Source organism: Erithacus rubecula (genome assembly GCF_903797595.1).
Source record: "Erithacus rubecula genome assembly, chromosome: Z".
Taxonomy (NCBI): Eukaryota; Metazoa; Chordata; class Aves; order Passeriformes; family Muscicapidae; genus Erithacus; species Erithacus rubecula.
Genome location: NC_136661.1, coordinates 16186486 through 16200041, shown reverse-complemented (window position 1 = coordinate 16200041; position 13556 = coordinate 16186486). Strand labels below are relative to the sequence as shown.

At 43.1% G+C, this 13556-nt stretch overlaps 1 protein-coding gene across 1 annotated transcript in view; it reads left to right on the top strand.

The window, feature by feature from the left end:
• Positions 1-4750: 4750 nt before the first annotated feature.
• IL31RA (interleukin 31 receptor A) overlaps positions 4751-13556 on the top strand; it is a 32144-nt gene continuing 23338 nt past the window's right edge. Inside the window, exon 1 of the mRNA XM_079330624.1 lies at positions 4751-4892. The gene's annotated coding sequence lies outside the window, so the exon portion shown is untranslated. The remainder of the gene's footprint in view (positions 4893-13556) is intronic.

Here is a 13556-nt window from a genome sequence, read left to right as displayed (position 1 = left end):
ACAACAACCCCAGGCAGTGCCACAGGCTGGGACAGAGAGGCTGGAAAGGACCTGGGGGTGCTGGTGGCAACAGCTGAACATGAGCCAGGGTGTGCCCAGGGGCCAAGAAGGCCAATGGCATCCTGGCTGGATCAGCAATAGTGTGGGCAGCAGGAGCAGGGCAGGGATTGTCCCCCTGTCCTGGGCACTGCTGAGGCCACACCTCGAGTGCTGTGTCCAGCTCTGGGCCTGAGTGCAAGAGAGACACTGAGGGGCTGGAGTGAGTGCAGAGAAGGGAATGGAGCTGGGGCAGGGTCTGGAGCACCAGAGCTGTGAGGAGCAGCTGAGGGGGCTGGGGGTGTTTATCCTGCAGAAAAGGAGGCTCAGGGTGACCTAAAGAGAGGTCATATCCAGGTGTGGGTCAGTCTCTCCTCCCAGGCAACCACTGACAGAATGAGAGGAAGTTGCCTTAATATGAGAGGACATTGAGGTGGATTATCAGGGAGAAGTTCTTTACATTAAGCATTGAAATGGGCTGCCCAGGGAGATGATATAGTCACCATGCCTGAAAGATTTGAAAACACCTTGATGTGGCCCATAGTGCCATGGTTTAGTTGACAGAGTGGTGTTTGATGAGAGGTTGGACTCAATGTTGGAGGTCTTTTCCAACATTAATGATTCTATGATTCTCTGAGAAGTGGAAATGGCCTTAGGCTGCATCAAGGGAGGTATATGTCAGATATTAGGAAAAAATTTAAGAAACAAGTTTTTAAGCATTGAATCTGGCTCTCCAGGTTGGTGGTGGAGTTGTAATCCCTGGCATTGTTGAAAAAATGAGTCAATATAGCATTTTGTGATATGATTTAGTAGGCAGTGGTAGATGTAAGAGAAGAGTATCTGGGTGGTAAGCTATTCTCATCTACATAGCCTCTTTCTTTTGCTGTATTCTTTGTTGTAGTGTATGTGAGAAACTTGCTTCACTGCAGGTGGTTACTACAAACTGCTGCATCTCTCCCTTCATAGTGACTCTCTGCCAACATTAGCTCATGCTGATTGAAGCTGTCATAAGGAGTCTGCTCACTGTTGTCTTGGAGTGGAAAATTACAAGAAATGGCACTTTGTCGTCCTGCTATTAAAGCCACATCAGATTTTCAGTAATTCCTTTAGCCTGTTTGTACAAATAATCTTTAATTATGTTTTCCTGCTTTTGCAAATGTAGTAAAATGTTTGGGAATTTTAAATTTCCATAGTATTAAAACATGTAAAAAATTCTGTAATAAACCACTAAAGACATTACTCTGGGAATAAAGCATTCCTTTTTGGCCATCATTTTAACAGATTGCAATTACAGCTGTTGGGATGTCGCAAGACTGTAAAGGAAGATGTGACAGGAAGGAAGTGTTGCATAGTTCTCTATTCTGAAATTGGTAATAGCTTTGTGGCCTTCTTAGTGAAAAACATGATTCTTTTATTGAGGAATAAATCTTTGTTAGAGTACGAATGAAGAAGATTCACAAATAATTGCACTTAGGCATTAAAACTTTGTGTGCATTGAATGTTGGTTGTTGCAAACTGCATAATAATTGGTAGATTTCTTAGGCCTTTTGTTAGGTTTGAGCAGTTTGTGGAGTCTGCCTCAGACTCTGATTTGACTGAGTTTTATATTTGCCCATTGTAGGGATGCTGACTTTAGGAACACAGTGGATTGTGGTGTTCCTTTCTCTTTCCCCCTACGCCGTTATCAAAAACTCACTGCTTGTATAGTAGGTCAAGGACTAACACCAATTTCTGTCCCAAATGTGTAATTTACTAATAAAACTTTCTGATTGATTTCAGACCTTTTGACTCATAGTTCCTTTTGACCACTGAGTATTTACAAATCTTAGGTGCTTTCTTCCCCTTAGCAGTGGGTTGTCACACCCATTATTGTTGCTTATTCAGTGATGTTACATAAGCTTGGACAATGTCTTACATTTATCTAAGGCTTTAGTCATAAACCAGTAATTTAAGAGTATGGTTTTGAGAGTACTTGTTGAATTTTTATGTTACACTGAAGTGAAATTTAAGAACAGCATAGTTAATTTTGTACCTGTTAAATGCAAACGTGCATGGAGGTTGTGGATTTCTAATGTTAAGGCAGTCACTGAAAAATGGAGTTACACATATTTGGGAAGTGATATCAGACTGGTTTCACTGGATTTTTCTTCCCCACGAGTGAAACCAGTAGGGAATAGAAGGGCACTCATGCTTTTTGTTTTGCAATGCCATAAGTCAGTGAATGTTATGTCCTCTTCTTTAGTCATTGGTGCAAGTCGTTGGCATAGGGAGAAAACAGCCTAATGAGTTTCTTGGTTAAAATAAACTCTGCAGCTTCCTGAGATAAAATTCAGTATATGTTTTCCATCTAACCTGCTTTTGCTAAGACTTCACGATTAAATGTTGCAAAATCAGTGTGTGGTCTGGTCAATGAAAATGCACCTAATTTTTCCACTGAACTACAAAATACTCTCTTTGGTGTTAATGAATACAGGCCTGCTGTAATTATAAGTGGTCAGTAACTTTATAGGGTGTGATCATACCTAATACGGAAGAAAAATGCTTTTCAAAGCCAAACTACTACGGGTAACAAATCAATTTGCAATGAGGGTCAGATTTTTAGCAGTGGTTCTGCAGCATCCTCTCTCACCCTGCCAACAGAGAAAGTGGAAATACTGCTCTTTAAGAAGGGTACCATCTGGGATCAACCAGTCTCTGGAGCAGTTACCCCTGAATCATCAGCCCTCTCTGGTAGAGAGACATCAGCAATGGAAACAGTTGAGTCTTTCTGTGGATGGCACTTCCTTGTGTTGCAGGAGCAGTAGCTTCATTTTGCTCCCATCCTCAGGATGGAAGAGTTAGTTCCTCTAGAGCATTCAAGTACAAAGTGGATAAAGTGTCCATAAGTGTGGATATGGAACATTTTTTGGCAGGATTTCTATTGTACACTAAAGGTTTCCCATCTTGAGTGCCAAATCACTTTTGGTAAATGACATCACTTTTCTAAGATGTTTTTACTATTAACTTGCTACAAATGGTAGTAGCTGAAGCAGTTACTGATGCTATCATTAAGTGCCCTCTGCATCTGGCAATCTCCTTAGTGCTGCTGTCCAGTCCACAACCAAGTCTTTGAGACTCTGCAAGCCTTAATGTAAGCATGTATGTAGCCCTGAGGGATGACTCTAGTTTTTAAAAAGTTAGACAGATGTTTAACTAGGCTGTTAGGTCTGGTGCACCTTTTCATGATTTTGAAAGATTGAGGAGCCAACTTTCAATGTATCAGTAATGTATTAATCTGTGGGAACAGGCAATTAATCAGACAAAGTCTAGAATAGAGGTTCAATAACTAAACACAATTAAGGGTCTGGTCCTGCCCTTTCTTATAGTCTTACTAAAGAAAAAAAACCCAAAACAACTGTTATATTGAAAAACACTTCAATTACAATTTACATTGGCTTCTTTTGATCCACATGTCTGTTTCATCTGTTACTTCATAGTACAACAAATGCAAATTTTCAGAATATCACTATGCATGCTAATGTATCCTTCAAAATAGAAAGGGGAATTTAAAAACATTAAAAAAGTTTACAGTGCAGCCTCACATGGAGGTTATGGATGATGAGGAGATGGCAATATAATTCAAAAATAAATAGCAAATGGGCTACCTGGCTGAATCTGATGATTAGCTAAAGAGGGTGAAGGCTAATGAGTGATCTGGAAGTTGGAGTGGGTGTAGAGCTTGGGTGTTAAAATAGCCTCAAAAAACCTGAGCTGCACAAGTCATGAAAGTTGAGTGAATCTACGGCTTCTGTTGTGTGTGACACCAGTGCAGGATAAACAATTTGTTGTGTGCAATGGATCTCTTCCTGAACTGGGGCCAAGACTTCTTGATGTTCTGACTGCATTATTGAAATTCAGTATCTGTTCCTGGAGAGTGCTTAGCAAGGACTGTCCATGCTTAATAGGAGGCACATTAACTAGGGACTTTAGATCTTTCCATTTACTAACTTCACAGCATCTTAATTGCAAAGTTCCTTCTGATTTTCAGTCCTGTTATTACTTTTTATGTTGCTGATGGCTGCAGTCTTCTTCCAAGCCATTAAGTGGAATACATTTGTTAGTTTTAAAAGGGATCACCACTTGCTTTATTCCTCTGCCTGTGTCCTAAATGATGCATGAGGCGCTTAGGGGAGTGAGTGCTCCTCGGCGGTGGCTGCTGCGCAACACTTGTCTCGCTGCGCGTTTATGCGATTTGAAGACACTCTTGACTTGGTTCATCGGCACCAAAGAGTCGCTGGGCACGCTCCTGCACGGCCGGCTGAGTGACCGATCCCCGCCCGGCCGGCTGAGTGACCGATCCCCGCCCGGCCGGCTGAGCGAGTGACCGATCCCCACATGGCGGGGTGAGCGTCTGATCCATCCCCGCACGGGCGGGTGAGTGACCGATCCCCGCACGGGCGGGTGATTCCCGCCCTTTCAAAGGGCGGCAAGGGCCCTAGTGCGGACTGTGTGGCGGCGGGGCCGCGTCCCCGCTCCGCCCCGTCCCGGAGCTGGGGTGGCCGCAGGGAGGGCCGGGCTGGGCCGGTCGGGGTGCGGAGGGGCCGGCGGGGCGGCTCCGCGGGCGGGCGCCGGTCGGGGCTCCGGGCAGGGCAGAGCATCCGCCCGCGGGCGGCCGGCGCTGTGCGGGGCGGCTGAGGCGGCCCGAGCCCGACAGCGCTACTGCCAGCGGCGGTGGTGGGGGCTTCTGGCCTTCAGAATCTGACGAAAAAACGTTACTTGTGCTCAGCCCGGCAACTTCCTATTTTGTCCGTCCCTTCGCGGTCGCTGGGAGGCAGAGGCAGGCCCCTCCTAAACCAAACGCCCGTTCTGCAGCTGAGGTAAGTGCCAAATATGTTTTCAGTAGAGGAGGTCTCTCTGCTCACGTTCATTTATATGAAGTGTAAGGGCGAGTGAAACTCTTCCCCGGACAGTTATTCCCGTGGATCTCTATCAGTGAAACTTGCTTGGATTCACATCTTTCCAAGCGTTTGTTCCAGGCTTGGGGCGTGATGTGCTTCTGCATCTCTTCGGGCTGAAAAGATCTTTTGGTTTCTTTCAAGTCCACGGGATAGTAAGAATTGAAACTTTCTGTTTTGCTCATTGCCTTTGTCTCATTTTGTAAAGAATGCGATCTAAATGCTTGGTGGTTTTCCTTGTGTGTGTAATGGTTAAGAGTCAGTTCTGAAAATGTTTGCAAATGTATGCAGTCATCAAAGGAAGGAAAAACTCTTACTTAATTCTCTCTGCTTAATTTTTATTCACTCAAATTTCCTTGAAGTGATGTATCAGATTTAAATGTACTGGCCCCAGGTTTCTTCTCTGTTGGCAATTTCTGCCTTCTGAGGAAAAATGTTTTTGTGATGTGTTTGTGTACATATTCATCATGAATATCATCTTCATACACTCATGCTTAAACTGGGGAAATGTCACTTGCCTTCTCACATGTAATGGACTGCATGACTCGTGTTTTGGGAGTGGAGGGTCTGGAGCACCAGTACTGTGAGGAGCAGCTGAGGGGGCTGGGGGTGTTTATCCTGCAGAAAAGGAAACTCAGGGGTGACTTTATCACTCTCTACAACTGCCTGAAAGGGGGCAGTGAGGTGAGGGTCAGTCTCTTCTCCCAGGTAATAAGCAATGTACAAGGAAATTGCTGCAAGTTGCACCAGGAAAGGTTTAGATTGGATATTAGGAAAACATTATGGTCAGAAAAAGTTGTCAAGCACTGGAACAGGCTGCCTGGGAAAGTGATGGAGTTGTTGTCCCTGGGGGTGTTTAAAAGGCAAGTAGATGTGGCACTTAGGAACATGGCTTAGCAGCGGACTTGGCAGTGCTGGGTTAATGGATGCACTTGATAGTTTTCTTGAACCAAAATGATTCTGTGATTGTCTAAAATATGAAATGCAACTTCTTAGACTCTAGCTGTGAATTAAGAAGCTGGGCAATAGAATGGTCTCATGCTCAAAGGGAGTTTCGTGTATTAGGTGAGAGAATGGAGTGGTCAGTTCAGATTTTTCTGTCAGGAGCTAGTCCATAACAGGTCTCAAAAGGCATAAAAAGGGAGAAAGAAGCTTTGGGTTTATATCACAGAGGTTGCAGTACTAAAGGTTAGAGATCTTGATTTTTCTGTAATAATAATTTAAACCTGGGGAATTTTTTTCATTATTGGGTGTTTGTAGGGGGCATTTTCAATTAAAAAATACCATACTAAGAGATGTCAAAACATAAATGTGTTTAGTAGTGTTTGGATTTCTCACTGATTTCTCATGCCATGTTTTGCCTTGCAGTTTTGACTAAGATACAAAATTGTTGTTAGTAAAGTTTGCAACATAGATAGTAAAGAAAAGCAGGATATGTAACCGTTACGAGTTGATCTGAAGCAGCAGGATTATGGTGCTGCAATGAGTCTGAGTTGATAATGTTTTCTAAAATACATGATTAAATAGCTTTTTCAGACATTTACTATATTACATGTACAGGTACATGTCAGGGTCATGGTCATCTTCTTTGAGTGTGAAGAAAGTATGAAAGTGAAGTTTTGTGCCTTCTCATGTCTGTGGATCATGGTATTACCTGCACTGTGTTCTGCATTCTTTTACTTCCAGCACTACTTTAGTACAGGGATTATAACTATATTCTGCATTTTGAGGGTGTAGCTGGTTCCATAACAGTCCAGAAACATATTTACTTTCTTCCTAAACGTGTTCTGTTAATCTTATTTAAGTAGATGTGTGTTTAACATCTAGTTCCAGTCATAGTTTGAAGGACAAGACTGGAGAAGTTCAGTGCATGGATCCTCCTACCCTGCCCATCCATTTTGCTCACCTAGTTGCTTACCACACCAGAGACAGCTTGTTCTTGAGCAACACAAAGGGGCACGAAGGCAATCATGGTCTCATGATGTCTTACTCGCTGAAATATCTCATGCAAAATCATCTCTCAGAGCAGACCCTTGCAGCCCAAATAGACTTTGTGGTCATGTAGACAACGAGCTGAAGAAGGAGGCTTGCTCCAAGACCTGTACAACTCTCTTTAAACCATAGCTTGGCTGTTTTTCCTTTGTCAGTGAAAAAAGAATGGGAAAGGGCATGCCTGAAAACAACATTATGTCTGCTAATATTACCAACATTTAGTTCTAGTAATACTGATAGCCTGACCTTTCCTTTAGTGAGCATTAGCAAATTGAATGCAATCATGTAGTTAAAATTAAAGAAGTGACCCACGTGTAAAGATAAAGAAACTAAACCTTGTTTTGTGTTTGTAACTTAAAGCTTTTTCTGGAAAAATTCTGTTTCTTTTATGAGGTACAATACATTAATTAGTAAAAAAATACCTGTTTTGCAGCTTTTTTTTTTTTCTATCTGGGCATTTTATACCTCAAGATTTATATAGAGGCTTATTTGTTATGCTTGTTCAGACAATGAGTTATACTCTATTTTTCATATTAGTATCAAGCTCATGTTGTTAAAAAATTGATTTAAATTCCAATGTAACAGCATTTTATATTATAATGTGTGAATATTCAGTGTGCTGTTTTATAAGAAAACAAGACGTTTCTCAAAACATGTTTTGCATCTGTAGCTCCAGAGTGTACTAAGCAAAATAACTGTTATCAGCAGTTATTAGCAGAACTGACTTTTCCTGATCACTATGTCCTTCAGAATTTTAGAACAAAAGTATCTTATCCTTTTGTACCTACATTTACTGTTAAGAGACTGAAAGAGGAAAAATGGCTTTCCTGCTTTTTCCAGTTGGTTTGAAGTTTTTAAATTAACAACTTGTTTCATGTGAGGATTTTTTTTTTTTTTTTTTTTTTTTTTTTTTTTTTTTTGTGTTATAGTGTTTTTAGAACAAGTTTCTGTGGTCAACAGTTGATGCGGTATTTTGAGAGGCTCACCATGTGGCTCCTTCAGATATGTCTGTAAGCTTAGTAGTTTTCTGAATAGATATGCATTGTATGAATTTATTTGCTTTAAGTGGTGTTAGTAGATTATGATACCATTAAGTTTCCTGGTAGGCCATGATAATTTCAAATGCATATAGATTTATTTGCCAGGAAAATGTAGACCTAACACCTGTTTTGATCAAGTTATATTTAAAGGTAAATGTTTAAAATTCTATTCATCCTGCTATGAGGTTCAACTGTCTATTTTTAGTTCAGTTAAAGACTGTGGATTGTGAAATCAGTGTGCCCAGGATCTTTCATCACAGTGTCTATCATTTTTCCCGTGGTTGGGCTTGTCAGTGTGTAAATCACACGGGTTAAAGAGTTAAAAAAAAACATTAGCTGTCCCTCAAATTTGAGAAAGGCAAATGCGAGGACTGGGAGAATGAAGACCCTAAACCCACTGTAGGAGAGGATCGAGTCTGAGACCATTTAAAGAATGTGCACAGATCCATGGGATCCAATGAAATTCATCTGTGGGTCCTGAGGGAGGTGGCAGAAGAAGCTTCTAAGCCACTGTACATAATTTTTGAAAAATTGTGGTCATCAAATTATGTTCCTGATGACCGAAAAAAGGGAACTATAACCCCCATTTTAAAAAGGGGGAATGCAGAAGCCCTCTGGAACTGCAGACCAGTCAGTCTCTCCTCAGCCAGGAAAAACCGTGGAGCAGATTCTCCTGGAAACTGTGCTAAGGCACATGGAAAACAAAGAGGTGATTGGTGACAACCACCATGGCTTTACTAAGGGCAAATTATGTCTGGCATATTTGGTGGTCTTTTATGATGAGGTGCTACAGTTTTGGTGTACAAGGGCAGAGAAATTCCCATTGTATACCTTGTTTCTATATTGGGCAGATGTGGATTTGATGGATGGAGCAGTCAGTAGATAAAGAACTGGCTGGATGGCCACACACATAGGGTTGTGGTCAACCAGTGACAAGTGGTGTCCCTCCAGAGTTGGTCCTGAGACTCCAGAGTTGGGCTGAGACTGTTCCAGACCTTTGTCAGTGGCATGGACAGTGGCATCGAGGCACCCCCAGCAAATCTGAGCTCAGACACTGAGCTGGGTGGGGCAGCCAGCACAGGGGAGGGAGGGATGGCATCCACAGGGATCTGGACAGGCTTGAGAGGTGGCACCATGCAAACCCCAGGGAGTTCAGCAAGGCCAAGTGCCAGCTCCTGCCCCTGTGCTGGGGCCAGCCCAGACACACAGGCTGGCACAGGAGTGATTGAGAGCAGCCCTGTGGGGAAGGACTTGGGGGTGGTGGCTGATGGAAAACTCACCATGAGCCAGCAGTGAGTGCCCCCAGCTCAGAAAGCCAAGGGAATCCTGGCTGCATCCAAAACAGCCTTGGCCAGCAGATTGAGGGAGGGGACTGTGCTGCTCTGCTGAGATCCCACCTGGAGCACTGCATCCTGCTCTGGGGTCCCCAGCATGATGACAAGGAATTGTTAGAACAAGTCCAGAGGAGGGCCTGGAGCTTGATAGGAACACCAAAGCACCTCCCCTATGAGGGCAGGCTGAGCAAGGTGGGGCTGTTCAGCCTGGACAAGTGAAAGTTTTGTGGGGACCTCATAGACACCTTCCAGGACCTGAAGAGGCCTACAGGGAAACTGGAGAGGAATTCTCTGACAGGAACTGGAGTGACAGGGCAAGGAGAAATGGGAACACAGAATGGGTACACAATGAAAGAGGGAAAATTTAGTTAGATATTAGGAAGAGATTCTTTACTGTGAGGATGGCGAGATATTGGAACAAGTTGCTCAGGGATGTTGTGGATGCCCCATTCCTGGAATTGTTTGAGGCCAGGTTGGATAGGGCCTTGAACAACCTGATCTACTGGGCTGTATCCCTGAACGTGGAAGGGACGGTTAGGATTAGATGGTCTTCAGGATCCCTTCCAGCCCTTAACATTCTGTGATTCTGTGGTTCAATGTCTTTACATTTATGGATGTGGCATGTTCTTTATTTTTGGGTTAACATCTACACTGTATGCAGAGGCAGTAGTTGATGCAATTAAGAACAATCTTAGAATTGGATCTGAATGGAAAAAGGCTTCATGTCCTGAAATGGGGAAGAAGGACAATTAAGGAATGGTCTTAAATACAATATGGGGAAAAGTCTGATGAATCAAATTTTTAATCACTTGAAGACAGTTGTATTCATATTTGTTAAGTCATCAGAATTTAGCTTTTATAGGCATCTTTAAGTGAAACACTTATGCACATATGGTGTAGTTTTCATTACTTTTACATATACAACCTCTTCAGTAAACAGCCAATGAGCTATTTTGTCATGTATCATGTATCAGTGTCCTGGCAAGCAGCAAAGATTTGAGCAACATCGTGACCTGCTGAGTCACTACCTTGGTTTCTGGCAGGTAGTAACTAGCAGCTGCTATGCCAAGTAAACGTTTGCTAAATGACACTGGAGAAAGCAGAAGCAGGAGGACTGAACCAAATGAACAGCTCACATTTGGGAAAAGTCACAGAGGTCTCTTTCCCCAGTTCTTTCCTCTATTTCACCAACTCAGATGCCTGTCTGATCATGTAGCAAATTGCTTACATTTTTTAATACTTTTTTTTCTTAGTCTTCTGCTATTTTAGCAGTGGAAATGATTTATTGTGTGGCTGAGTACTAGAGAAAAACTAGAAGTGGGGGGAAAGGTACAAGATGGATACAGGATGAGGAACACCCACTGAGTGTGGATGCAATCTTCAACTATTTAAGCTCTCTGGTGTGCATGTGAAACTAGAATTTTTCAAAGGTTTCTAACTTGGCATGGCAGCCAGTTTGTGCATGCCTGTTCATGCAGTGCTGTGCTCCACTGTGGTGGGATATGTCATGGTATGTGGTATTTTCAGCTCAAGCATTATTCAAAAATATTTTCATGGTTTGCCAATGCTTCTGAGTTAGAATTCCTTCCTTAAAAAGTATGGGATTGCTGGAACTAGTTAAAGGAATATGATAAAAATGTTTTTTGCTTTATTCGTGGAAACAGCTGAACTATTTTGGCTGAAATGCAGCCTCCTCTGTCTCATATCCCCTCAAAAACAACAAATCCACATGTAGGATATCAGCAGAAGCTTTCTCTGTTATTGTGGGGAATAAACGATGAGCATCTGCCTGCTGGGCTGTGATCTTCTTGGCATAGTGGAGATGAGGTGGGATGGTTCCTGTGGCCTGAGTGCTGGAATGGAAGGATACAGGTTTTTTAGGAAGGGCAGGCAGGGGAGGTGAAGAGATGGTGTCATCTCCTGTCAGTGACCAGTTGGAGAGCACAGAGCTGTGCTAGGGTGGGGGAGGAGCTGATACACAGGTGATGGGTCAGGGTTAAAGGGAGGGTGGGGACAGGGGACATTCTAGTACAGGCTGACTGAACAGGAGGGCTGAGCAGATGACACTCTCTACAGACAGATATGAGCAGCCTTGTGTTCATAAACTGTTGTTCGTGGGGATCTTCAACCTCCCCAGTATCTGTTGGAGGGACAACACAGCTGGCCATAAGCAATCCAAGAGGTTTTTTGGATGTGTTGGTGGTAACTTCCAAGTGACAGTGGAGTCAATGAGGAGAAGGGCAATGATGGACTGTGCTGTCACCAACAGGGATGGGCTGGTGGGAAGGTGAAGCTCAGGGGCAATCATGACTGCCATGGCTGTGAAATGCTGAGTTCAGTTGAGATCCTTAGGGCAGCAAGGACAATAGGCTCATTATCCTGGACTCAGAGGAGCAGACTTCAGCGTCTTCAGGAACCTGCTTGGTAGACTACCATGGGATAAAGCCCTGGAGGAAAGAGGGGCCCAAGAAATCTGGGTGATATTCAAGGATCAACTTTCTCAAGCTCAGGATTGATGCATTCCAACAAAGAGGAGGTTGGTTAAAAACACTAGGAGGCCTGCTTGGATGAACTCAGACCCAAAAAGGAGGTATGTACAGCATGGAAGCAGGGACAGGTAACCTAGGAGGAATACAAAGAGCAGCCAGGGATCAAGTTAGAAAAGCTAAAAATTCTGATAGAGTTAAATCTGGCTAGGGCCGTCAAGGGCAATGAGAAAAGCTTCTGGTGTTGTGCTGATACACAATACTTGGAACAATTACTGTTTTTTTTTAACTGCCATCAATAGTGTAATTAGTTTTTACTTATTTGAGAACAAGAAAATACACTTTACATGAATAAGTAGTAATATATTCTCTTTATGTAATGACTTTTTTTCTTGTTGGTACACATCTTGCTACTCCTGTATTTTAGGAGTATGTCACTGGTCAAACTCCTCCCTCATTTTTCTTTGTATCCCACGTGTCCTTCTAATTTTTCTCCCATTTTTTACTGTTATAGCAAAGTTTATAAAATGCTTCCCAAGACAAGCTTAAAATAATATTTAAGTTGATTTCTGACACAAATTGAGCTCAAAGCATTGTTTTTACTGTGCTTTTCTCTTTTAGATTACTGTAAAGTTTGATTTTTTTTAGCAAATCCAAGGAGTTTTTGTGGAAAGAACCATAGCATAGGGCATAACCTCCACTGCCTACATCCCGCTTAGATCTCTGTCCAGTGACCTGGTGCACACCTGCTTCCAGGCATTATCTGAACCTGTGGGAGGAGGAGATACTTTGTTGGGATTGGAAGCTGCTGGTGTGCCTGTTTTAGGGAGATAGTATTTGCCTCCCACCTGCGATCTTCCTGAGAGTCAGTTTTGATGGAGAGCTGAAATTCCAGACAAATCTGAGAATCTAATATAAACATGGACCCTAACTAGCTGCAAAAGAGTAATGCCCACCTATGGCTTATGAGCATAATAACTGGAGCTATTTGTGCAGGAAGTAGGAATACTACTCTGGGCCCTCCTGTGTTGAAGGGGATCTGATACCTCTATTCTACAGGCACATCTTCTATTTACTAGCCAAAGGAGTAGTGTGGGTTGCTATTCATGCTGGAGTTGGGCCACTTTACAGAAGAGGTTCTTCCAGTCAAGCTGATGAAGTATGGGCTGGATGAGCAGTGAGGTTAATTGAAAACCAGCTTAATAAATGTATCCACGGGGTGGTTATCAGTGATCGAGTCCATCTAGGGGCCAATCACTGGTGTGTACCCCAGTGGGCAATACTGGAGCCAGTCCTGTTTGACATTTTCATTAATGTTCTGGGTTAGAATGTTCTGGCAGAGTCTGCCTTCAGTGAGTTTGGCCATGACAAAAAACTGGAAGGGGTGACTAATAAGCCAGAGGGTTGAGCTGCTGTCCACAGTGACCTTGGCAAGCTAGAGACATGGGCTGGCAGGAACTTTATGAAGTTCCATAAGGAGAAATGCCAAATCTTTCATTAGGGGAGGTACAACCCCAGACTGCAGTACAGGGTCCTGGCCAGGTGGAAGTCAGCTTTACAGAAAATGCTTTGGTGGTTCCTGACACCCATTAGAACATGAGCCAGCAATGTGCACTTGTGAAAAAAATGCTGTTTTCCTGGGCTGTGTTAGGACTGCAACCAGCAGGTCAAAGGAGATGATCCTGTCCTGTTCAGGACTGCAGAGCCCATACTTAGAGTAGTAGCTCAGTTATG